This window comes from Acomys minous (genome assembly GCF_964271855.1).
Source record: "Acomys minous genome assembly, chromosome: 11".
In the NCBI taxonomy this organism is placed as follows: Eukaryota; Metazoa; Chordata; class Mammalia; order Rodentia; family Muridae; genus Acomys; species Acomys minous.
In genome coordinates, this window is record NC_140492.1 from 102,983,819 (window position 1) to 103,010,485 (window position 26,667).

Sequence of the window (26,667 nt, forward strand, 5' to 3'; positions counted from 1 at the left end):
AGCTTGGAATATTAAAAAAGCCTCTGTGTCATTATTTATACTGCTGGCAGACCTGAAACTGTCACCATAGGGTCTGCATTCCCAAAAGACTACGGGTTCACTATTATGCCATTTACACTGTAACTTTGTTTTTCATGAAGCTCATGAGAAGGAATACAATAAAAGGGAGATCTGGTCTACCATAACTTGGGAGGCAAAAGGGTCACCTTACCACCATGAATGTATACCACCAACCTTAAAACATTCATAAGAAATTCTTTAAAGTCTACAGTGCAGAACCCAAGGGGCTGCTACCCACCTCCTTTCAGGTCAGCTTACTCCAATCTCTCTCTGGACTATGTACTATGCTTCACTCAATAAACTTCTGCTTAAACTGATTGTTTCTTGAATGAATTCTTTTTTTTTTTTTTTTTTTTAGAAAACAAGAACAAAGGAGAAACCCTTCACAGGTAACATACCTAAATTAGTTGTAATTTTACCTTTCCATAAATATGGGGAAAAACCCTTAAGAAATCAGTACACCTGTGCACTTAAAAACACCTGAGAAAAATGCACAACAACCCAGTAGCAATTATAATCCGTGGGTAGACTAGTTGAGAAAGGAAGAGGAGAAGCATGCGGACTCCAGCTTATGTGGTTTACCTTGTACCGTCTTGCATAAAATGTTTTAAATCCATTCATTAACTTTTTGAGACTGTTACACGGCCCCTACAGTACCCACTAAAAACCCCCTGTGTGTGCGCTCAGCACTCTGGCTGGGGTGACAGAGTTCCAGGGCAAGTTCCCCGGAGGAGGAAGTCAGTGTCAGGCTGGAAAGAGAAGCAGAACTAGGGAACAAGACAGAACTACAGCTGGGGGAAGTGAGCAGGCAGCGCGCCAGCCTGACGCCTGTGAAAGCAGACCTCTCGGCCTCACAAATAAGTACCCTACAGTATCAGGCCAGTGAAGCTACAGCAAGCCGCTCTCTCTGTTCATTTACCACTTTCACTTCACACAGATACAATCCACCTTACCTTATGTAAGTTGACAGCAATAAGAATGGGGTTACTAGGCAGAAACTGGGTGAAGCCACACCAGAGCCACCTGGTATCTCTCATGTTTAACCCATGTGAGGCCATTTTATTTTGGTTTTGGTATTGGTTTTTCGAGACAGAGTTTCTCTGTGTAGCCTTGGCAGTCCTGGACTTGCTTTTATAGATCAGGGTGGCCTTGAACTCATAGAGATCCACTTGCCTCTGCCTCCCAAGGGCTGGTATTAAAGGTGTGCACCACCACGCCCAGCCATGAGGTCTTGCTTTATGAGCTTGTTTTAACTTGGTTACCTCTGCTGTATCTCCAGATAAAGCCAAAATTCAGAAATGCCAGGGAAACAGACTCTAGTGTATCTCTTTGAGGAAAAAAATTGTACTTAAAACATCTGACTTCTTTTGCATTAAACTGATGAATTAAGTTCCTTGCTCATGATTATAAACTAGCAAACAAACCAACCAATCAGGATCTAGATTATTCTTGATTGGTCCCAAGGTATCTCTTCCTGGCCCCTCCTTTCCTTCTGTCATTCTTTTTACATGTGTGTGTATGTGCATGTGTGTACACATGTCATGGCATGTACATAGAAGTCAAAAGACAATCTGAAGGAATTAATTTTCTTTCTACTATGTGAGTGCCAGGGACTGAATTGAACTCAGGTCACCAGGTTTGGTATCAAGTGGTTTTAATTACTGAGCAACCTTACTGGCCCCTCTTTTACATACATACATACATACACACACATATGCACATATATACATATCCTTTGCCAATTCCATAGATATACGCAATATATTTTATCATATCCATCCCAACTCCCCTCCCCTGAGACATCCTCAAGAAGCACTCTCACCTTCCTTCCCACTGAGTCTAGTTATTGCTGGCTGCAAAAACATGGGCAACTTACCAGTGGCCACACCTCTGAAAAGTTATTTCCTAACCCCTAGTGGCCATCAAATGCTAGTAGTTTCTCAGACAGGAGTTCTTGACCGACTGGATCTTGTAGCTGTTGTGAGCTCATGACAGCAGTGGTCGTGTCATGCTCAGAAAACACCTGGCGGCACTCCTTCCCATTCTGCTCTTACATTCCTTCCGCTCCTCCTTCTTGGTGTTCTTTGAGATTTGGAAGGAGTGTGTATGTGTGTGTGTGTGTGTGTGTGTGTGTGTGTGTGTGTGTGTGAGAGAGAGAGAGAGAGAGAGAGAGAGAGAGAGAGAGAGAGAGAGAGAGAGACTGACTTATCTCCAGCAATTTGTTGTATGAGAGAGAGACAGACAGACAGACAGAAAAAGACTGAGAGACACTTATCTGCAGCAATTTGTTGTCCAGGAGAGAGAGAAAGACAGAGAGAGGCAGAGACAGAGAGACAGAAAGAGAGAGAGAGAGAGAGAGACAGACAGACAGACAGACAGACAGACAGAGAAAGACTAAGAGACATTTATCTGCAGCAATTTGTTGTACAGGAGCGGGGGGAGAGGGAGAGAGGGAGAGAGGGAGAGAGGGAGAGAGGGAGAGAGACTTATCTGCAGCAATTTGTCTAGGATCCTTTTCTTAAATCATGGTTCTCTATGAAAATGGGAAGTCTTCCATCTCCCAAAGGCATTTTGTCAAGATCATGGAAGAATAAAAGGCATTCAATAAATACTCTGTAATGACTAAATGGTGCTGGTGATAGAGTAGTGAGCAAGGCAGAAATATCGTAATGGAACAATATGTACTATATGATACAATATATATAGAGGGCACAGCACAGTTCATAGAAATTGATAATTTAATTTTCAACTTCTTATGAAAATATGAAGAACCAGCAGAGCTAAAACGATACTGAATAATAAGAGACCTGATAGATGTATCACCACCCTAAATTTCAAATTGACCTACTATACATTTTTGGCTATAGTAATAGAAAAAGCATAAAAACAAATACTTTGATCGATGAATTCAAATTCAAAGTCTAGATAGAAGTTCACACAAATAAGGGCACCTGATTTTTTTATTCAAAAGCCAAAAAATAAACAAATAAAACAAAAAAAACAAAACCACACTGGAAAAAAAAGACAGAATCTTCAACAAATGATGCTAGTCAAACTGGATGGCCTCAACATAAGACCAAACACCTTGAGTCTAATAGAAGAGAAAGTGGATGAATAGGCATCATCTCATTGACATAAGAAAAATATTTTGGAATAGGACACTGATAATGCAGGCACCAAGACCACAATTAATCAGTGGGACCAAATGAAGTGTATACGTTTCTGTATGGCTGAGGACAATATCATTTGAGGAAGTAGTAGTCTAGAGACTGGAAAAAAAAACCTTTACCAATTATAAATATTATAAACAGGCATTATATAAAATACATAAAAGACTAAAAGAAACTGGACATCAAAAAACAAATAACAATTTAAAAATTGGGTACAGGAACTAAACAGAGTTCTCAAAAGATGAAACACAGCTGGCTGAGAAATACTTAAAGAAATGCCCATCACCCCTAGTGTCTTAGTTACTGTTCTATGGCTGTGAAGAGACTATGACAAAGAAAGCTCACATAAAGCTGGAGGCTTGCTTACAGTCTCATGGATTAGTCCATTATCAACATGAGAGGAAGCATGGCTGCAGGCAGGCAGACACGGGGCTGAAATATTACATCCTGGTCCACAGGCAGGAATGCAGAGAGAGAGACAGAGAGAGACAGAGACAGAGACTAGGCCTGTCATGGGGTTTTAAAACTTCAAAGCCCACCACCTGTGTCACAACTCTTCCAACAAGACCACACCTCCTCCAACAAGGCCACACCTCCTAATCCTTCCTAAACAGTTCCACTAACTGGGGGCCAAGCAATTCAAACATATGAGCCTATGGGGGCCTTTCTCTTTCAAATCACGACACTTAGACGTCAGGGAAATTCAAATCAAAACTAGTCTGAGATTTCATCTTCTAACAGAATGGTCAAGCTCAGTAAAACAATGATAATACAGGCTGATGAAGACGCTAGGAAAGGAGAACACTCATCTATTGCTGCTGGGAACACAAACTTGTCCAGCCACTATGGGAGTCAGAAGGTGAGAATTAATCTGTCTCAAGATCCAGCCATATAATCCTTGAACTAGACTCAAAGGACTCTTCATCCTGCTACAGAGGTACTCACTCACCTATGCTTACTGCCTTTGCACACGACAGGCAGAAAGTGGAAACAGTCTAGACATTAGTCAACTGACGAATGAATGATAAAGTGATACCTTTACACAATTGAATATTATTTAACTGTTAAGAAAAAGTTGACACATAAATGGATGGAGTAAGAAAAAAACTTATCCTGAGCAAAGTAACCCAGACCCCAAGAGATAAATCTGGTTTGTATTTTTTTATATGTACACTATAGCCTCTAAGCCTTTGACATGTGTGTTAAAATCAGAATAAGCACAGAGGTTAGGTATCTGGTGAGGGAGTAGGTGGGGCAAGACAACCTCCCAAGGGAGGGGAAATAGAATATATTGTTATGGAAAGACAAAGAAGAAACTAGAAAAGGAGGATTAAATGGGAAGAGGGTTGAAAGAGAAGGTAAAAGAGGGAATATGGGGAGGGGCAAGTCACACTCAAGGTCATTTGAAAAGGTCTATGGAAACCTACTGTAGACGCTTCCTAACGCATATATGTATAAAAGGAATCTAAATGTAGTCACCAAATATAATAGGGGACAATACCCTAACTAGACACCGCATGCCACTAAGTAAAACCTTCAGTGTCAGGAATGGGTTACACCTTGTTGAGTTGTTGTCCAGAAGGACCCCAGTGGAAACCTCCAGACACAGTAGGCTACTGCAAAGCCTGCCACTCCCCACACCCTGGTGGTAAGGTCCTATTGCTGAAGACAAAACTTACACGTGTCATTGAACATGGAGAAGCTGAGCTGGTGCCCAACTAGAAACTTCACCTCTACTGACTGGAGCTCACGGTATTGGGAGGTACTCTGCATGCTACTGGAGGATAAATGTAATCGTATTTCCCAGCTATAAACCCCACGGCCTAAAATAAGGACCTGCTTGCACAGATATAAGAGTAACGAACCACTTTCTGATTGGATTTAAGGCCCACTCCACTAGATAGAACCAATACCTGACACTACTAAATTGGCCAGGAATCTGAGACTAGGTAGATCATGGGCCTAGGGGTAAACCTAATAATTATTCTGTTGTAGCAATACAATGGCTCCTAATGAAATACTACTATACCCATGGGTCAGTGCCTCATCAGCCCTCATCAGAGAAACTTCTTCTTGCAATATATGGGAACTAATACAGAGACCCGCAGCTGGCCAGTGCGCAGAGCGAGAGAGCTCACTTTGGAGCACTCAGTTCTAGATGGGCTCTCTTCACCAAACCCTTCCTCTCAAGGCTCAGGGATCTATGTGTGAGAGCAGGGAAAAAGGTGGGAAGAGCCAGAGGTGATGGATGACCGCCGAGGAAATAGTGACTTCCAAACACGAAAGGACTGATGCACATATGAATTCACAGAAACTGCAGCAACGTGTCAGAGGCCCGCACAAGTTCAAGGCAAAAGGCATCCCAGCACTGAGAGGGAGAAGTGGACATGAGCTCCCACCCCTAATCAAGAAAGAAGGTTCTGCAACTGATACTCACTGGCAAAGGAAACTTCGGTTTTATCCAATGGAATCTCACTGGGTATACACTTCAGGGCAGGCCATGGGATGCGGGAGGGAGCAGTTGGCCAACAAAAGACAAAACAAACCCAGTAGTGTATTTGTGGTCTTTGTATCTCTTTTTGCCTTGTTTTTATTTTATTTTATTTTTGTCTTACTGGGTTTCTGCTTGTTTATTTTGATTTCCACTTTTGTGGAGGTTTTGGGTGTATGTGTACTCCTTGGCTGTGGTTTTTAAGCGAAGAGTCAGGGAGGGTACGAGAACGCAAAGTTGTGTGGATGAGGAGGGGAGAGGCTATAGGAGGAATTAAACCATGGTTAAAACATATTGTATGATTTTTTTTTTAAAGTTGGAGTGCAACAAGGCTGAGAAGTGAGTTGACATACAACAGATCACACAGTCCATTTCCCAATCCTAACCAAATATTTGGCCATTCACTTATCTGCCCTTCTACTAAACTCCCTGACGATCCGCTCTTTATCTAGAAAAAAGGTTAAACTAGTAACGTGACCTAAAAATGCTTTACTCCACCTGATTCCTGCTTTTTTTTATATAGCCAAGAAAACTCCTGTGGCACTGGCCTTGTTTTAGTTCCACAAATGCTGCTTCTGTCTGTCTGTCTGTTTGTTTGTTTGTTTGTTTGTTTGTTTGTTTTTTGGGACAGGGTTTCTCTGTGTTATCTTGGCTGTCCTGGACTAGCTTTATAGAGCAGGCTGGCCTTGAACTCACAGTGATCGGCTTGCCTCTGCCTCCCAAGTGCTGGGATTAAAGGCTACTTCTGAGCTTCGAGGCTTTAGTTCGTAGTGTCCTTTTCCTAAAGTGGTCCTTCCCCGTCATTCTCTCTGGTGATCACTCTATTTTTTTCTTTTTTTTTTTACTCAGTGTACTTCTCCCGCCCCCCATCCTTCCAGCTGTTCTCTTTCCTTTTATCCCATGTGGAGAGAAGAACACATTTCAGCATAATAGTATGTCCAAGTTAAGCTCTCAGGGGACTTCTCAGAGGAAGGTCATGGCTTTTCCCCCCACAAAATGTGTTTTGTGTTTGTGTGCTGGTTCTTTCCTCTGGAGACTGGAGGGTGTAAGCAACTCAACCAGAGAGACCGAGGGAGCACTTCCTATTGCCGTCCCCCCTTGTGCGGAGGGGAGCCTCCCGCAGACTTGACCACCCTGGCACTGACTGCACAGACATGATCCTGAGGATGGGGCAGAGGGAAGAACAGCCAAGGGCCCGGCTGACAAGAGTGTGAGCGGGTCTAGGGCGCTCTGGTGCTGCCTTTAGAGGGGGTTTTTGTCATTTTGCCGTTTGCTCTTTTCTAGGGAGAGACAGTGTATGATTACACTTCCAAACATTTCCGAGAGTAGACGAGGCTCAGAAAGTCTGATGGCCTGAAGAAGTGAGAGACAGCAATTCGTGGAACCCAAAGACAGAAGGCTGAGTATGAAAAACTCTACCATAGACATAGCTGGCCCACAGGGGGAAACCTGGAGAATAAATAAAGAATTCACCCTCACGCCGGGAGTGGTGGCACACGCCTTTAATCCCAGCACTCAGGAGGCAGAGGCAGGTGGATCGCTGTGAGTTCGAGGCCAGCCTGGTCTACAAAGCGAGTCCAGGACAGCCAAGGCTACACAGAGAAACCCTGTCTGGAAAAAAAACCAAACCAAACCAAACCAAACCAAAAAAAAAAAAAAAAAGCACCCTCTTTCCTCTTCCCTCCAGCATTCTGACCTCTCAAGGCTCTACCTTGGCTTAACTGGTCTGGTAGTTACCCAGCTACCACTGGGAAAAGGATTCCACCCCGAGTCCAAACCCTCCAGGCAGAAAGCACTAGAGGCTGGTGGAGAGATGTGCAGGCCAGTGGAAAATCTCACACGCTGCTAGAAGGTCAGTCTGTCTTCCCTTTGTTGGAAGTAATTAATAAAGTCAGACTTTAGTAAAAAATGCTTAGGCAGTATGAATCACAACAAAACAAATTTCTTTACTGTTATTATTAAGCTTTACGCTCTAATGCATCCAATTCTGATATAAAGATCTTCTGAAGATCTGAGAGTTTAAGCTGCTGTTCCAAGAAACACATTGCTATTTAGTATGGTCATACAAACAATCCCCTTTCTGTAATTAATTTTCTCTGCATTCATAGCATACATATCTTGCCATTTTCATATTATAGATTTCATCATACTGCATGTGTATTAAAGCACTATGATTTTTGCCTCTAATGGATACCATCTTTTGCAAAGAAATAACTTTTAACAGTGAGTTGACTGCTATTCCTCTTCTATATGAAAATAAGAACATAAGACAGTGAATTTATAGATATATTGAGATAGACAGGTAGGATCATTCATTAGCCAGCAACTCCAAACAGCCAGAATTTTTGTGTGTGTCTGTCAAGCTCTAACCACAAGATTAAAATCACTCCGGATGTGGTATAGTCACAATAGGTCAGTCCATTAAGACTCTCTTTCCTCTCTGCTGGGGCGCGATCATCGCTGTTGAAATGGGGCAAGGTCATGAGACCTGGGAAAGAGACGCTGGTTCGCGCTGGGTGCTACTCTGTAAGCAAAGCCGGTCATCATGCACCTCACGCCACGCCTTGTGGCTGGAACTGACCGCTGTCCTCAAAAAGTAACAGCTGCCACAGGCAAGAAGAAAACTGCTGAGAGATCAAAGATCACGCTCTTTGTGAGAGTTTGTAACTACAACCAGCTCACACTCACAAGGCACTCTGCGGATAGCCCTTGGACAGAACTGTTGTCAACAAGGTTGTCTTTGGAGACCCAGCACTAAAATGCAAGGTCCAGTTTGAGGAGTGATACAAGATAGGAATAACAAACGTTTCTCCAGACACTTTGCTTTTAGGTGTATTTTTGTTTCCATCACTAAAGAATTTTAAAAAGTGAGTTCAAGGCCAGCCTGGTTTACAAAGTGAGTCCAGGACAGCCTGGACTACAAGAGGCGCCCTGTCTCAAAAAACAAACAAACAAACAAAAAACAAAACAAAACAAAGCAAACAAAAAACCCTTCTCCAACTGTAATTTGCAAGTCTCTTCCCTGCACAGCCCATGCTTTTCATCTTTTGGTTTTAAAATAAACTGCTTCTCAGATGCAAAGTGTGGGGTGGTGCTTAGATCGATTGGTAAGTGTTTTGGTTATCCATCAGTTAGGTGCCACCTCACACGCTGGCCCCACTCTTCTATCCCTGCCCTCATCACCACCTCCCCCAACCTCCCCCAGTGTCTGAGTTGTTTCCTGGGTGACCTGGGGTGGAAATGTGTTGACTGTATTTCCACACAGAGTACCTGAAACAAGAGAGAGCTAAAGTCCACTGTGAATTAGGTCTCCAGAGCAATACTTCGGTTTTTGTTTTTAAAATTTAGAGCCATCTGACTGATTGTGTAAGTTGCAGAAACTAAAATTTCCACGTTCAACCTAGCAGACATTTCTTCTGGCTCTACCATATTAATGTTAATGCTGAAATCCCACTTAGGGTGCATCCGTTACAGCGGCGATCAAGCCGTGCGGGTGAACCAGAGACTATCTCTCACCACTGACCCTGGTGCGTACATAAGAGCAGTTCACATAAATCTTGGTTTGGCTTTTTGGTGCATGTCAGTGGTAGATGGTAACATTATAAATAATGTTATAATGTTATAAATGACTATGATTATAATCATAGTCAAAATAAAAAATATGAAATAGATGGGCAGCTGAGCTAAACTCCAACCATTCCTAGTGAACTTTATTGAATATTTGATAATAATATCTTAACACAGTTTTAGTGGCACTAATAACACTAAGTAGTAATGTTTAGCATTACTAAGTTTTCAGCAGCACCAAGAATTTACACATTCCAGCACAGGGGTAATTCTTGTCTCTCCATTCATGGAGGCAAACTTAATTTTGCCCCTGGGAGATGGGAGGTGGAGACAGGAGAAGCCCTGGAAGTGTGCAAGCTAGCTAACCTGGCATACTCAACACTCAGCAGGAGAGAGCCTGTCTCACACAAGGCTGAAGATGAGGACTGACACCCTCTGCTGTCCCATGATTCCAACACACACGCTGTGGGACACGCACGCCCCTCCCTCTCTCCCACTCACAAATGAGCTGAACACACACACACACACACACACACACAAGATGAGGACTGACACCCTCTGCTGTCCCATGATTCCAACACACACGCTGTGGGACACGTATGCCCCTCCCTCTCTCCTACTCACAAATGAGCTGAACACACACACACACACACACACACACACACACACACACACACACACACACACCCCAGAAAGAAAGGTACCTTGTCCAAGGACCTGGGCAACAAGGAGAATGACAAAGCTGGAATAAAGATGAAATGCATAGGCAAATGGACGCTGTGTTTTCGAATAAAGCCAAGGCTCTGAAGTTCTTCTTTTCTTATTTTATTTTTAACACATTTCTATTTTCTGTCAACCAGAAGCCCCACTCCAGAGGCCTATTCTTAGTTTTCTGGCAGCTTGGACATATACCCAGATGTATTTCAATCTAGTTTCTTTTCAAAGTGCTTACTTGTAGGTGGCAGGTCTCCTTTCAAACTCTGCTTTGCATCCCCCCCTCCCCTCCTCCCACTGTGGAAGATTAGAAAAAAAAAATCTGGTTAGCATCACCCTGCAAAATGTTCTGAGAGGAACTTTCTTAAGAAGAAATTGTAAGAAGAGTATGGCATAAAGCAAAGCAGAACAGAAGTTGAAAAATCTAGAAACTAAGTATTAAAACTTGATACCCAGGGGTGTTATCTTCCTGCACCAGGAATTTACTTTTCTATTAGTCCCCTTTTCAGGCTTCTTTGAATTAACCCTTTGTCTTTGATGAAAAGTTTTCAGCTCCTGCTTACTTATAACTTGTCCGGTCTTGAATCTTGGGCTCCTTTTCTACACAGCTGTTTCTTCTATTTAGGCATTCATTACTCACATGCCCGTCTCTTAAATGGTGACATGCTTATCGAGACTATTTACCCCAAACAGGATCTGGTAAACAGAGAGTATTAAATATTTGTTTGTTGACCAAATAGGTGAATGAATGAATGAAAACCTAATCAAGTAGCAAAGAGGTAAGGGAGACGGTTAATGTGGACTCTATATCCTTACCCATAAATGTTGTAAAGAAATCTTTATATTTAAAGAATAGCACCACCAACTGACATGCCAATATGGATGGGCACAATGTCTCAAGGCCGACCTCGTGATGAAGAGCTATAGACAATTAGTGGCTGAGGATTAAGGGAAAATCCCTTTTCTCCAGAGAGTAAGCTCCTGAGAAGTGATCTAATCCCAAGTAATCATCTTTAAAACTACATGCAAGTGAGCAACATAAAGTGAGCCTAGAAGGTTGTATTGTAAATTGATCCAATAATAAGTACATATCTTCTATTGTCTGTATATGTTTATATATAAATAATAATTGAATAAGAAATAAAGTCTTTATAATATATTTTGCATATATTAGCATTTATTAACTTGTACAAAAATATGAAAATCCACATACCTATATAATTTCAGTTCTTGGCTTAAAAAACCAACAAACACTAATTTAAACTGTGACTTTTGTTTCAGTGAAATTTTATTTTTGTCTAATCAACTCATTCAATTAGTTATTCTCTTCAGATGTTTGGATCTGCCCTGGAGATATTATTGTAGATCCTCATTTACTAGCAAGTTGATCTTCCATTTGTAAAATTTACCCATTATACTTATTTGAATCCTATTTTACATTGTAAATATTGCTCAGACGCTACTTTGCATTTGGTTTTTAGTTTTCAAATTTATGAAAGCTAAGAGCCAGGATATTAGTTTGCCCATATGGAATCACACATGCTTTGCAGATACTCCTTGATGCCAAAAGGAAAAGAAGAGATAAAAATTAAGAAAATTTGGACTTATTAAAAAATATTTCAAGACTTAGTGTGTGTGTGTGTGTGTGTGTGTGTGTGTGTGTGTGTGCCAACTAATAAGGAGAGGAAGAAGGAAGAAGATTGAATAAAAGACGACTTGCAACACTATTTTTAGGTCAGTGGGAATTTCCTTAGCCAGATTTACCGGTTAGAGGAGTCTCTCAATACGCAGAAAGGGAGGTGAAAAAAACCGATGTTCTAAAACATTCCATCCTGCAGAGAAACTGGTTACGCTCAAGAAGTAAACAATCAGAAAGCCAGGAAGTCCCTGAAACCGATCAGATTCTCTAGGTGTCTCCCTCCCCTGAATACACAAGCAGTAAGAAACGCTGAGAAGACTCTCTCAGTCCTGTGAAGCTGCTTAGAAAAGGCAGAGCTGGCTGAACTGAGCTGCCTGGAAGAAGCAGAGACAAGCCGAGCTACTTGGAAAAGGTGCGGACCAACTGGGCTTCCTAGAAAGGATACTCTTCAACCTGGTGAACGAGCTGCCTTCCCGTTACGCAGTGTTCTGCAGGCTTCTAGCTTTTGTGAGCTGTCATCCATGCTGGAGTGGGTTATTAGCATGAAAACCATTGTCCTCTAAATGTTAAAAAGCTCCTGCACCGTCCCTTTAAGTAGAAGCTATATCTATGACGGCAGTCACTAGGGCAATCTTATTCATCTGTACATCTTCAAGATGCACGAGAGGCACCAATAGGCACAGAATATATTAATACTCATTATTATTATTTTTCACAGGGCTGGGGTTTGGACCCAAAGGACCCACAGCATGCTTGGCAAGTATTCTGTCACTGAGCCACAGCCTCGAGTCTGTTTGTTGTTGCTTGGGTGGGTTTTGCTATTTTGAGACAGAGTGTCAGTATGTGCAACACAGGCTGGCTGTGAACTCACCATGCCGCCCAGGCAGGCTCCTGAACGGCTGCTTCTCTTCCCTCTGCCGGCTAGTACTAGGATTCCCCGCATGCAGCAGTTATTATTTGTATCCACTCTTTCTGTTGTTTGACACATTAGTGGATTCATTCTAATTAGTCTTTTTGTTTGTTTGTTTGTTTTCCGAGACAGGGTTTCTCTGTGTAGCCTTGGCTGTCCTGGACTCACTCTGTAGACCAGGCTGGCCTCAAACTCACAGCGATCCACCTGCCTTTGTCTCCCAAGTGCTGGGGTTAAAGGTGTGTGCCACCACCACCTGGCTCATTCTAATTAGTCTTGTACTGTAATAAAATTACAGTCTATATATTAATGTAATTTTTTCAGAATCATCATTATTTTTAATATATTGGCAAAGTTTAATCAAAAGTGAAGAAGCCTTATAGAAAGATTTGTGATTGAACTAATGGAACTCATACACAAAGAAAGAGCTCTTGAGCCAGGCAGAGTGGTCCTAGCACTCAGAGGGCAGAACAGGCAGATGGAGGAATTGGAGGACAGCTGGGGCTATGTAGAGAGACCCTGTCTCAAAAAGGAAAGAAACAGAAAGAAAGCTTTCGGTCTTGTGATAAATTCCTTCTAGTTTCTTCATGACTCCTTTAACTGCACGTTTTCCTCTGGCACCCTATTCCAGAAAGGACAACTCTGAGACTTTATTATGTATGAATAAATGCCTAGGCCTAAGCTTTGGCTCGCTCCCCAACTAGCTCATAACTTATTTACCCACTTATTCTATTCTACATGTGCCACATGGTTAGTTACTGCCCCTCAGTTTCATTCATGCATCCCATTTTCCTCAGAGTCTGGGGCGAATCTCCCGCCTCTAACGCTATCCCAGAGTTCATCTCTTTCTGCTGGAACTCTCACCCCCTATTTCCTGCCTCAGCTAATAGGCAATCAGCTTTTTATTGACAGGTGATGCTTCCATACAGTACACACGAGATTCTCTCTACAGACTCCTTTCCTCTTTCGTTACAAGAAAGATTTGCAAGCTAGCGATTATGAGCATCTCTCTAAACAGCCTGCTGTATTAGTTACTTATGTTGTCATTATAACTAAATATCCAACAACAAACAACTTACGGAGGAAGGCTTTCTTTTGACTAACAATTTGAAATAGCAATGGTTATCACAGTGCAATAGGTGGTGGTGGTAGCATATGGCTAGGGTCTCTCACATTTCAATGCACAGAGAAAGAGACTGTGGTACTCTTTATTTTCTTTTATTTATTTTTTCGAGACAGGCTTTCTCTCTGTAGCCTTGGCTGTCCTGAACTCGCTTTGTAGACCAAGCTGGCCTCGAACTCAAAGCGATCCACCTGCCTCTGCCTTCCTACTGCTGGGATTAAAGGGGTGCCCCACCACCGCCCAGCTTGTGGTACTCAACATAGGTTCCCAGCCTATGGGGTGGGTGGTTCTCACACTCAGGAGTTAATCCTCTCTGGAAACAACTTCGTAACTTGGTGAACCCTTATTTCTAAATGATCAGTCTAGCTAGGCATTGGTGGCACATACCTTTGATCCCAGCACTCAGGAGGCAGAGGCACAGGTGGATCGCTGTGAGTTCAAAGCCAGCCTGGTTTACAAAACTGTTCAGGACAGCCAAGGCTACACAGAGAAACCCTAACCCTGTCTCGAAAAGTGAATGAACGAATGAATGAATAAATAAAATAAATAACCTACCAGTCTAGCATATTACAAAACCATGCACATAGATTTAGTCTAATTGCAACATGGACCAAGAGCTTTTTTTTTTTTTTTTTTTTTTTTTTTTGGACCAAGAGCTTTGAATAGACTTTCTAGGTGTATTTGAGACGTGGTGAGTTGCAGCTCTTACACACAGATACATACACAAACTAGAGTAATCCAGGCAGGGAGCATGAGCATTACTCTCAGAGGCTTCCTCATCCTCCTCTGCAATCCCCCCTCCTGCTCCTCCCTGCCCTTCCTCCACCCGCCAGGCACCCCTGACACACTTTCCTAATCACTGCTGCTTTGTTGCATTTGGGTTTGGTCCAGTTTCTTTCCGCAACTTCGATCCATGTTGTTGCAAGTAACTGTAGTTTGTTTGTTTCTATTCTGAGTAGTATTCCATTGAATGGATAAATTACGGTTTTTATTTTGTTTTGCTTTGCCATTTACCTGTGACAGGACTTTGTGTCCTGTCAGTTTTTGGCTATTACAGATACAGTTACTGGGAGTATTTGTCCACAAGGTTAGGTATTAACATGGCTTTCTTTTCAATGTTCTAGGAGCCCATGTAAATATATGCATAACTTATTTTAAGACATACAGGACAGGCTGGCAATCATCATGTAGGCTTATCACCTATCCTGGTTATGAACTCTTGATTCTACTGCCTCTGCCTTCCAAGTGCTGGGATTGCACAGATGTACCAATATGCTTCAACTGAATACTTAGCTTTTTACAGAAACTGTCAAGATGTTCTAGAAGGCAGTTATACTATTTCATGTATCCAACAGTACTGCATAAGAGTTTCACTTGCTCCATGTTCTCACTAACACTTCTTGGTATGCTTAGTTCTTGTGCGCCTAAACAATTGCTCTACAACTGAATAGATCGACAAGCCTGTTTAGGATTTTTTGAAAACTTTACCATTAACTAGATAGGAAAATGTAGTTTTTCGTGTGTGTGTGTGTGTGTGTGTGTGTGTGTGTGTGTGTGTGTGTGTGTGTGCGCGCGCGCGCACATGCACTTGTGTGGGCTTCCCAGGTCCTCTGTTTCTTTTCCCTAAGCACTGGGATTGCAGGCAGGCTGGCACAACAGCCTGGCTATTTACATGGGTTCTGGGGATCTGAACTCTGTCCTTATTCACAGCGAGTGCTTTTAATCCACCGACTAATCTCTCAGCTCTCTTGGCTGTGGTTTTAAGTTTTTCTTCCTAATCATTAATAATGCTATATCTTTTTGTGTTTCTTTGTCATGTATTTGGCTTTAGTGTGACTTATCCACCAAACATTTTGTTCATTTGTTTTTTATTTTATTACTGAAGTATGAATGTCTTAAAGACACATTTAGGCAAAAGGTTCTTTAGCAGGTGATTTGCAAATATGTTTATGTATGTTAAGCATGTCTTTTCAGTTTCTTTCTTTCTTTGAAGATCTTAAAAGTATTTTATGGTTTATGTACAAGGACTAGCATGACCTTTTTCACTGGGTAGATTATCTTGAATAATTTGTTCAAGAAAGGTTGCTTAGCCCAACTTCATTAGGTTTTTGTCTTTCTCATGGTGACTCAAACACACACATTCAGCCCTTATTTCCAGGTCAGATCACAGTACAGTGGTTTAAGCAGACCAGGCAAGAGCAGGAAACTTGCCCTCTCTTCCCAACTGATTCCAGAAGAGATACTGGCTCATTTTCTTTTTTAAGATTAATTTTTATTACTTATTACATGCAGGTGTGTATGTTTGGATGTAAGTGTGTAAGCATGAGTGCCTGTGTCCCCCCAAGCTGGAGCCTTCCTGGCCCCTGGATCTGGAGTTACAGGTGGCTGTGAGACCCCGATGTGGGTGCCAAGGACTGAACTTGAGCCTCTTGGAAGAGCAACAATTGATCTTAACTGCTGAACTCTCTCTCCAGGTCCTGTTTCCCTTTTTTAATGGAGTTTTTTTCTTTTTGGTTTTTTGAGACAGGGTTTCTCTGTGTATCCTTGCCTGTACTGGACTCGCTTTGGAGACCAGGCTGGCTTTGAACTCACAGAGATCTGCCTGCCTCTGCTTTCCAAGTGCTAGGATTAAAGGCATGTTCCACTATGCCTATCTGGAATTTTTTTTCATATTACAATTTTCTCCTCCCTAAATTCCTCCTATCCTCTCCCTACCCTCCCAGCTTCTTTGCAATCTCTCTCTCCCTCTCTCCTTCCTGCTCCCCTCCCCCCTCTCTGTTAACAAGAGACCAAAAGTAAAACCAGGTGTGGTGACGCAGGACTTTAACCCCAGCACTTGGGAGGTAGAGGCAGGGGGATCACTGTGAGTTCGAGGCCAGCCCGGTCTACAAAGTGAGTCCAGGACAGTCAAGGCTACATATACAGAGAAACCCTGTCTTGAATAAAAATCAATTTGATCCCATTGACCAAACTGTGTTTTTATGTAAGCACCATTCTATTTTTATTGCTGTAGCTCTGTAATACAACTTGAGATCTGGGACAGTGATGCTCCCAATGGTTCTTCATTACTCAGGACTGTTTCAGCTCTCCTGGGTTCATGTGTTCCCACATGAAGCTAAAGAATGTTTTGTCAACTTCTGGGAAGAATTGTGTTGGAACTCTGATAGGGATTGCATTTCTCTATAGACTGCTTTGGGCAGGAGGACCATTTTCACTGTCCTACTGATCTTTGAGCACAGGAGAGCTTTCCACCTTCTGGCATCTTTTACAATTTGTCAGTGTCCTAAAGTTTTTATTACACAGTCTTTCATTTGCTTTGTTAGAGTTATCCCAAGATTTATATATTTTTGTGAGTTAATTTTTTTATCCCACTACTTTCTTGAATGTCTTTTTCAGCTTTAAAAGTTTCCTGGTGGAGTTTTAGGGACTTCTATCTACAAAATCATATCACCTGTCAATAAAGATATATTTACTTCTTCCTTTCTTATTTGTATCCCTTGATCTCTTTCAGTTGTCTTATTGCTCTGGCTAAGATTTCAAGTACTATATTGACTAGGTATGGAGAGAGAGCATCCTTGCTTTGTTCCTGATTTCACTGGAAATGTTTTGCTTTTCTCTCTATTTAGGTAGATGTTGGTTGTGGGCTTGTTAAAAGCCACCTTTATTATATTGAAATATGTCCCTTGTATTCCTAATCTCTCCTGAACTTTTATCATAAAAGTATGCTGGATTTTGTCAAAGGCCTTTTCTGCATCTAATAAGATGACTATGTGGTTGTTGTCTTTCAGTCTGTTTAGATGTAGATTAAATTTATTGATTTACATATGTTAAACCATCCCTGAGTCTCTGGGAAGAAGCCAACTTGATCATGGTGGATAAGCATTTGGATGTGTTCTTGGGTTCAGTTTACAAACATTTTTGTTTGTTTTGTTTTTAGGTTTATTGAAAAGATGACAGAACAGATTTAAATGGCTATGCACAGTGTTTTGAAATTCATCCCAACTATAGGCTGAATGACCTGCAGGTTGGAGAGACTGCCAAAGTCTAGAAGCCTCAGCATTTCCTTTGTGTCAGGATCTACCTCAATGATCTTGTGGTCTAGGGCTGAGACCTCAGTAACACAATTCTCTCTCCTCTTTCTCTCTTCTTCCTGCAACCTGATAGAGATACCTCTCACAGGACCTGTCTGAATCACTTCCTCAGATGCCTAACAGGGCCACTGTCTTGTTGTGGAGTTTCTCACTGGGGATTATGGCGGTCTCCTCAAATACATGCTTGTTGGTGTGGAAGTCATTACCCAGACACTTGTAAGACTTCTTGATGATGACCCAGGCCGCCTTCTTCACAGTCTTGGCAGCCCATGTTGGAAGGTCTCAGTAAAAGAGCCAGTTTGCAAACATTTTGTTAACATTTTCATCTATGTTCATAAGGGATATTGGTCTATAAATTTCTTTTTGTTGTATTTTTTTGTGCAGTTTTGGTATCAGGGTAATAGTGGCCTTGTAAAAAGAATTAGGAACTGTTCCTTCCGTTTCTAATTTGTGGAACAATTTGAAAAGTATTGGAGTTAATTCTTCTTGGAATGTCTGATAGAATTCTGCACTGAATCCATCTGGCCCTGGGGTATTTTGGTTGGAAAACTTCTAATTACTGTGTCTATTTCACTAAGAGTTATGGGTCTGTTGAAATAGCTTATTTGATCTTGATTTAATTTTGGTTGGTTAATATATATCAGAAAATTGTTTTGTGGAGTACAGATTTTAAAAGTTATGCTCTTATGATTCTCTGAATTACCTTGGTATCTGATGTGTTGTCCCTCTTTTCTTTCTTTTTTGTCTTTTTGGTTTTTTGAAACAAGGACTGTGTTTTAGCCCTAGTTCTCCTGGGCTCAATTTGTAGACCAAGCTGGCCTCGAACTCACAGTGATTTGCCTGCCTCTGCCTCCCGAGGGCTGGGATTAAAGGTGTGTGCCACCACTACCCAGTCCCCGTTTTCATCTCTAGTTTTATTAATTTGGATCTTCTTTTTGTCTTTTATTTAACTTGGCTATGAGTTTGTCAATCTTTGTTTTTTCTTGAAGAACCTACTTGTCAATTTAGTAATTCTTTGTATTGTTTTTTTCTCATTGTTTTTATATCACTTATTTCAGCCCTGAGATTGAGTATTTCTTGCTATCTGTCTTTTGGGATATTACTTTTTCTTGCTGTTCTAGAGCTTTCAAGGTGTGTCATTAAGATTGTAAGATTGTAATATAAAGTAGCTTTAGTTTTTTGCTGTAGGCAAACTCCGAGAACTGCCTTCATTGTTTCCCATGGTTAGATACATTGTTTTCATTTTCATTCAATTCTAAGATATTTTCTTTCTTGATTTGTCTTGACCTAAGTTTCATTCAATAGTGAATTGCTCAGTTCCATGAGTTTGTATACTTTGTCTTGTTGATATCCAGTTTTAATTCTTGGTGGTCTATGAAGGGATGTCTTGTGTGGACAGAACAGTTGTCAGTAAATAGCTGACTGGCCAATCAGCTGGGCAGAAGGACAGGAAATGGAAGGCAAGACTTTTTGGTAATGCTAGGTGAGATGGTGCAAGCCTGTAATCCCAGCCACTCTGTGAGGCAGAGGCAGGTGGAACTCTGTGAATTCGAGGCCAGCTTGGTCTCCAAAGTGAGTTCAGGGCACCAAAGCTACACAGAGAAACCTTCTCTCAAATAAATAAATAAATAAATAAATACTTCTGGTATGGAAAAAGGAAGGCTGGGAAAAGTAGAAAGAAAGGCTCTCTCTTTCACAAGGAGACACAGGGGAAGACAGATGTTCTTGTGGACGCTGGGAGAATAGCCAAACACGTGGCCATAGGAACAGAAGCTGCCCAGGGAGTTATCAGATTTGCAAGTGATTGGTTTTTATGTGGGTTTGAAGGTACTAGGATTAGAATAGCTCAGAATCTGCCCAGCACAGTGTTTACAGCTTAAAAATAAATCATAGTCGCTCTGTTGTCAGTCATTGGGGAACTAGCTGCTTAAAGAAAATTAATGTCTTAATAATTCATGGTATTGATTAATATAGAAAGAATAATTCACTATCTACAGGGGTGGTCAGATGGGAATCAGGGTGTTACTTTGATTTTCTTAAATTTGATACTTGTTATCTATCCTAATATCTAGTCATTCTTGGGGAAAGTTCCATGAGCTGCTGAGAACAAAGCATATTCTTTGTGTTTGGGGGAAATGTTCTGTAAATATTTGCTAGGTCCATTAGATACATGATGTCATTTAATTTAAGCATTTGTCTGTTTAGTTCTGGTCTGGATGGCCTATCCGTTGGTGAGAATGGAAGACAGAACTCACCCACTATCACTGTTTCAGTGTCAATATGTGACTTATGAATTTGGGTGTCCTTATGTTTTGGTGCAGAAATATTTATAATTTCAATATCCTCTTGGTAGATGTGATGGGTTTTCAAGGTGTCAACTTGAATATATCTGGGACATATATCTCAATTATCAATTATATCTAAACCCCCTATGTGGTGAGTAAACTTGTGAAGGAATTTTCTAGTTTTTTTCTTTTCTTCCTTTTTGTTGATTTTTGTTTTTTGTCTTTCAAGACAGGTTTTCTCTGTGTAGCCTTGGATGTCCTGGACTTGAACTCATAGTGATCTGCCTGCCACTGCCTCTCAAAGGCTGGGATTAAAGGCATGCACCACCATGCCCAGCTGAGGGACTTTTCTTGATTGGACAATCTGAAGTGAGAAAAGCCACTTTAAATCTGGGCCACAACTTCTGGTGGCAGCCTGTATAAATGATGAGAAAATGAAGCCTGCTCTCTGCCTGCTTGCCCTTGCTTTCTTTTCCCAAGTTCATTCCTTCCTTGGCATTATAACCTCCTTCCCTTGTATACCGAAATTCACCTGAGACATCCAGCCTTATGGACTGGATTACTAGATTCTTGGATTCAGGAAATAGCCATTGTTGAAATAATTGGGCCACTGATGTAAGCCACTCTAATAAATCCCATATATATATATGTATATATATTTATCATATATATTATTATATTAATTATATTATATATACATATATGTGTGTATGTATATACATGTTCATATGTATGTGTGTGTTTTATATATGTTCATTCTAACAGGTCTGTTTCTCTAGAGAACTCTAATAGGTTTTTCGTTTAATGATTGTGTAGTGCCTTTCCCTATCTCATCTGACTATTCTGAAGACTCTTTTGTCAGCTATTAAAATGTGTTAGAGGATGGTCTAATGTATTTTGATGCTAATTACTGTTTGCTGTCTCTGTGACCTACCTTTTGATTAATAAAAAGCCATCCCACCTGAGCAGGGCAAAGGAGACAGGTGTGGCTAAGGTTTGGGGGGGGGGAGAGAAGGGGGGTGGAATTCTGGGAAAAAGAAGAGGAAGAAAGACCCTAAAGAGGAGGAAGAGGAGAGGAAGGCCACCATGGGTTCATGGGTTAGGTGGAGAAGCACATGGCCAGTGTGGATGGAGATTTGGCCCAGATGAAGAACATTAGCAAGTATTTGGGATTATGGTTGGGAGGTAGCTTGATAGAGGTTATTAGAGCCAGACGGCATGGGATTACCTGCCCCACTATGGGAAGTAGTTTAGAGGATTAATGTCTGCGCTGCCCCATGTTAACTAAGGCTATTTTAAAATATAACAAAGGGTCTGTGTCTTAATTGATTACTAGCTAAGCAATAATACAGGTAATTTAATAAACAACAAAAATGGCTCTAGGATAGTCAGGACTACATAGTAAAACCCTGTTCTAGAAAGCAAACCACAAAACAAAAATTGAATAGATATTATAGTGCACCTGTTGGCTATTCATGCCAACTCGAGTGACAGGGAGGCTTTCCCTGTTTTGGGTAGAGACTCCCCTTGTAAGTGCTGCCTCTGGAGATCTCATGCTCCCAGGCTCTACCCCTATTCTGGCTAGAGGCCCCTCCCTGAAAAGCTCCAATAGCCAACCCCTCAACTTCTCTATAAGCTGTAAAGGCCATTCCCAGCACCCCTGAGGAGGGAGAGTGGCCAGGCTCTGCCCTATAGGAAAAACAAAACAAAACAAAAAAACCACTCTCGCCAATTCCCGAGCTTTCCACCAAGATCAGGCCACATAATCCCTCCAACCCCAGGCTACTCTAGAAGACTTCACCCCCACCCATCAAGAAACCCTCCCTAAACCGTGTGTTCTGCTCAGTTGTCTTCTGCTTCTCACTGCAGCAGAGGCAGCCGCCCACCTGGGTTCTTCCCTCCCAATAAGTCTCTTGTATGAGGTTTGTTGTGAGGTGTGGCTTTGCGGTATTTCCTGGCTTCTGACTTCCTTTCCCTTTAGAGCTATTAACTTTTACATTGGGAACCCCTCCCCCCAGTAGAGCTGTAACACCTGTATTGAGGGGACACACTTCACCCCACACCTGCCACAGAAGCAGAGCTGTCACATCTCCATTAGGGAAGCCTTTCCCCTGGGAGCTGTAACATTTCCAACATCTTCATCTACATCTGTTGACAGATATAAATTGTGGGCAAAGATCCTCATGCGAGGGAGAACATGGGTTTTTTCTTCTTCTTCTTCTTCCGAGTTTGTGTGACCTCACATAATATTATTCTTTCTAAGTCTATCCATTTTCCTCACGCAAACTTGTTTTTGTTTTTACTTACAGATGAATATTCCATTTTGTAGATGTACCATATTTTCACTATCATTTATCTGTCATTTGGTGTCTAGGTTAGTTTAATTTCCTTGCTATTATAGTCTAGAGCAGCAGTAAACATGGATATGCAAACTATCTCTATGGTAGGATAATTGAAGTTTCTGGACACACACCCAGGAGTAGAAAAGTTGGTCATACGGCAGTTCTATTTTTAATTTTTGATGAGCAGTCAACTGATTTCCATTAACAGTTTATTGATGGTTTATTCACCCCCAGCAGTAATGAATAAAGGTCTCTTTCCCTCTGCATCCTCTTCAGGCTTTATTGACAGCTTTCTTGAAGATGGCATTCTGACGGGAGGGAAACAGTCTCTCAAAAGTAATTTTAATTTACATTTCTCTGATGACTAGGGATGCCATCATGTTGAACAGTTTTAAAAAGTAGTTATTTGTGTCTCTTCTTTTGTAAGTCACCTGTTCAATAGCCTTATTATTGGTTGGAAGTTTTAATTCCTTGGTATTTCATTTTTGCAGTCCTTTGTAAGTTCTGCCTTGTCTCAAGTATAGCTGGAGTAGATTGTCTCCATTTTGTGCGCTGTTTTTTCTTTAGCTTTGCATAAACTTTTTGATTTCATTTCATTTTCTTTTCTTTTCTTTTTTTTTTGTCTTTTTGTTTTGTTTTGTTTTTTTGAGACATGGTTTCTCTGTGTAGCCTTGGCTGCCTTGGACTTGCTTTGTAGACCAGGCTGGCCTGGAACTCACAGAGATCTGCCTGCCTCTGCCTCCTGAGTGCTGGGATTAAAGATGTGTGTGACCATGCCAGGCACATTTCAGGTTGTAACATAGGGTTTCTGATCCAGTTTGAATTGATTTTTGTGCAAGTTGAAAGATATAATAGTTTGGGTGTTGTATATAAGTTAGAAATGAGACCAAGAAAGGGTGGGGCCAGGGGATGAGAAAGGGCTGAAGGCAAGCAAAAAGACATGTGAGCCATAGTTCAACTCTGTCACAGTTGTTTTTGGTGTGTGTGTGTGTGTGTGTGTGTGTGTGTGTGTGTGTATGTGTGTGTGTGTGTGCGCGCATGTTGGAGGGTGAGTGCATACAAATGTAATTGATAGTGAAAATGTAAAAGCCCCAAGCAAAGCTTCATGGTTCAAAGTAGCCATTTTAGTGTATAAATGGTTATGGAGTACTACAGATTTGGTACCGGGCAAGTGTGAAACCCCTAAGCAACAGAAGTCTTTGCTTTTTTTTTTTTTTTTTTTTTGTCAGGTATTTTGGTCATATCGAGGAGAAAAGTAATAAACACACTTTCCCTTTAAAGTGAACATTAGTACTACGCAGCACAAAGCTGGAATGCCTGCATTATGATCAGATAAAGCATACTCTAGAGTAAGGAATAATACCAGCAAAGAACAGGGCAGCTTTACAAAGTAAATCATTCCATAACGGATGAGTAAACCGTTCACAGGAGATAAACACAGGCAGCCGCAAGACACAGGGAACGAGCCATGGCTATGGTCACACTTCAGTACTTTTTCAGCACGAGGTATTGAACCCCGGGGCCTGACACAGGGTTGAACTGCAGACCTACAGCCGCAGGCGTCCAGTATACCTTTCTTTATAGTTAGAAGGATAAGCAAGGCAGGAAATCGTAGCAGTGTTGATAACATTACCAACTGACCAGACTATTGACAGCTGGAAATGATAAAAGAATTTACTGGTCAAAGAAGATGAAAACTCCTATCAAAATAAGTGGGATTCAGCTAAATCCTACATTACCAAGTGACTGTATTATCACGACGACCTCAGTTTGTGAGTTACAGTAGAAAAACGAAAATTTTAACGAAAAGCATGGAAAATAACAAATCTGGAAAATAGAAAAAGCAAGCAAGCAAGTCTACAAGACGGACAAAAATTATTAATTTCAGGAATATGAGAGGTCCAATTTTTATACTTCCTACTTGGACAATACGGGGCTATTGTTAACAGATTTAAATTAACAAATAAAGCGATTTAGACAGCTTCGCAAGATACTAAAGCTCACTCAACGACAAACAGTAATTTGTTGGACCAGTGAGTGCTAGGTGTTACAGGCAGGGCATGGAGAGGGCTTGGGGGCATTAAGGGCACTTGTTTGTTTGTTTGTTTGTTTTTGGAGGAGAAAACCAACTAAAACTTAATACTGATCTTTTCGGCAAGGGGGAGGTTAGTTTTTGGATACCTCCTGGAAGACACTCCATGGACAGGACAGGCCCGCCGGAAAACGGCTTACAGAGGAGCTGCAGCACGTGACCTCGGCGCGGTGCACGCGCACCCCGGGCGGCTCGCAGCTCCGTGGCGGGGACCGGTCCGCCTCCTTCCCAGCGCGGCCGGCAGCCGCCATGCGCCTCCCAGGCCTGCGCGAGGCAGGGAAAGCTTCGCGCCTGCGCAGTTCGGCAAAAAAAAAAAAAAAAAAGAGCCTACAGCGGAGTCGGCTGCCGGAAGTTTAACCTTTCGCTCCCGCTGCATAATTCCCATCCGGGGTCACGCCGATCTTCCGGGTATCTCTGACAGGGCTGTCTGTCTACGCCGCCTTTTTGGCGACTTTTTTGGTCTTCCGCTCTTTTCTTTTCTTTCTTTCTTGTTGTCGCCAACCCCCCCCACCCCTCCCCGCCCTCCCCAGCCTTCCACGCCCGCGCGGGCCCGGCCTCATCGGCTCGCACCTCTCCGCCGCCCTGCGCGGTCCTAGGTTGCCCGCCCGAGCTGGGCCTCGCCGTGCGGCGGGCTGCTCCCACCTCGGCCGGCTCGGGCGGCAGCTCGGGCCCGGGAACGTGTTGGCGGGCAGTGGCGCTGGGCCCTGCTCGGCCCTTTCGGCGTGGACGCCGGTGAGTTCAGGGGCTTCGGAGGGGGATGCAAGTGTATGCACGCCCTGGTCCCCGGCCGGGCGCGTGCAACTTTTCTGAAACCGGGGTTGTGGGTTTTTTATTTTTTTAATTTTATTTTTTTGCGCGGGAGAGCCTGGCGTCTCGTGTAGCTCACCGGACTAGGGGCGTTCCCCGGGTGCTGGACTTAGTGAAGAGTGTGGGAGCCTCTGGCTTCTCGCTAGTTCTCACGGCGCCTCCCGCCCTGTCCTCACTCCCTAGAACGAGAAAGTTAAGACTGCCTTGATAGTCCCGCCCGGTGTTCCAAAAGGCAGCGGAGAACCAAGGTAAATGTCGAAATTAAGTAACTAGTGCGGAAGGCATTTATCCTCGGGTTCGGACCGGCTGATGGTTGAAAACACGTTTCTCAGATTTTGTGGCTAGGCTCCCCCATCCTTTTATCTGGTTAAGAACACGAGAGCCCGTGTGTTTCCCGGCACCTGTGATCTACGTTCCTTTTCTTGTTTTGCCTCTTTGAGCTTTGTTTGAAATACTTCCGTAGTGGGTAAAAGAAAAGAGAAAGATTTAAGTTCTCCTTCTTGTTTCGATCCTTTCAGCTTTGTTTAAAAGAATCGTTTAGATTGTTGATAAAAGAAAAAGAGGAAGAAATTGTGCAAGTCAAACCAGGTTGGAAACTTAACAGATGTTTAGTATCGTAGGTTGGTTTGTATACAGTTACACTACGATCGAGGTATGTAGTTCAGTACTACAGTGCTTTGTTATGCTATCAACACTTTTTTTTGGTTTTTTGAGACAGAGTTTCTCTGTGTAGCCTTGGCTGTCCTGGACTCGCTTTGTAGACCAGGCTGGCCTCGAACTCACAGTGATCCACCTGCCTCCCGAGTGCTGGGATTAAAGGCGTGCGCCTCCACGCCCGGCTGCTATCAACACTCTTAATTTGTACTGATTAGTAACTGCTAATAGAAACAGAGGTTGGTGTGACTTGCCCTGATTGACCATGATCTAGAAATATAGACTCTGATTTTGTTTTGCTTTTTCGAGACAGGGTTTCTGTGTGTAGCCTTGGCTGTCCTGAACTTGCTTTGTAGACCAGGCTGGCCTCTTATCTGTAGATGGTCATATGGGCTACTTATGGGGTCTGGCATTGGATGCTGTTGGTTAAATTTCTTAGGAATGGTTCTATTTTGAAGGCTGCCAGTTAAGTTTCACTTAAGGGTCAAAATTCCAAGAGTCTGGCTAGTGTTTTGTTTTAGAAGGATTCCAGAAGAATGAATGCTTTTCAGAGGCAGGCCCATCTTTGTGAGTTCAAGGCCAGCCTGATCTAAATAGAGAGTTCCAGGCCAGCCAGGGCTGCACAGTGAGACCCTTTCTCAGTAGAATAGTAAATAGAAATTAATGCTTGTTTTCCACTGAGTATCCTGAACTAGATACGGTGTCCTAGAGTAAATTTTTGG

General features: G+C 42.2%; 1 protein-coding gene and 1 long non-coding RNA gene across 8 annotated transcripts in view; one reads left to right on the forward strand and one right to left on the reverse strand.

Moving 5' to 3' along the window:
- The window catches only part of LOC311608282, a 34,138-nt gene extending 9,373 nt beyond the window's left edge, over nucleotides 1-24,765 (reverse strand). Inside the window, exon 1 of the long non-coding RNA XR_014782887.1 lies at nucleotides 24,574-24,765. This is a non-coding gene — a long non-coding RNA (uncharacterized lncRNA). The remainder of the gene's footprint in view (nucleotides 1-24,573) is intronic.
- The window catches only part of TENT2 (terminal nucleotidyltransferase 2), a 49,874-nt gene continuing 47,010 nt past the window's right edge, over nucleotides 23,804-26,667 (forward strand). For 2 of the 7 annotated variants that reach the window (XR_014782884.1, XM_084800667.1), the window contains exon 1: nucleotides 24,884-25,216. The gene's annotated coding sequence lies outside the window, so the exon portion shown is untranslated. Of the gene's footprint in view, nucleotides 23,899-24,883; nucleotides 25,217-25,474; nucleotides 25,540-26,667 lie in introns of those variants that run through there. The other 5 variants (XM_084800665.1, XM_084800666.1, XM_084800669.1 and 2 more) reach the window with 5 other exon arrangements.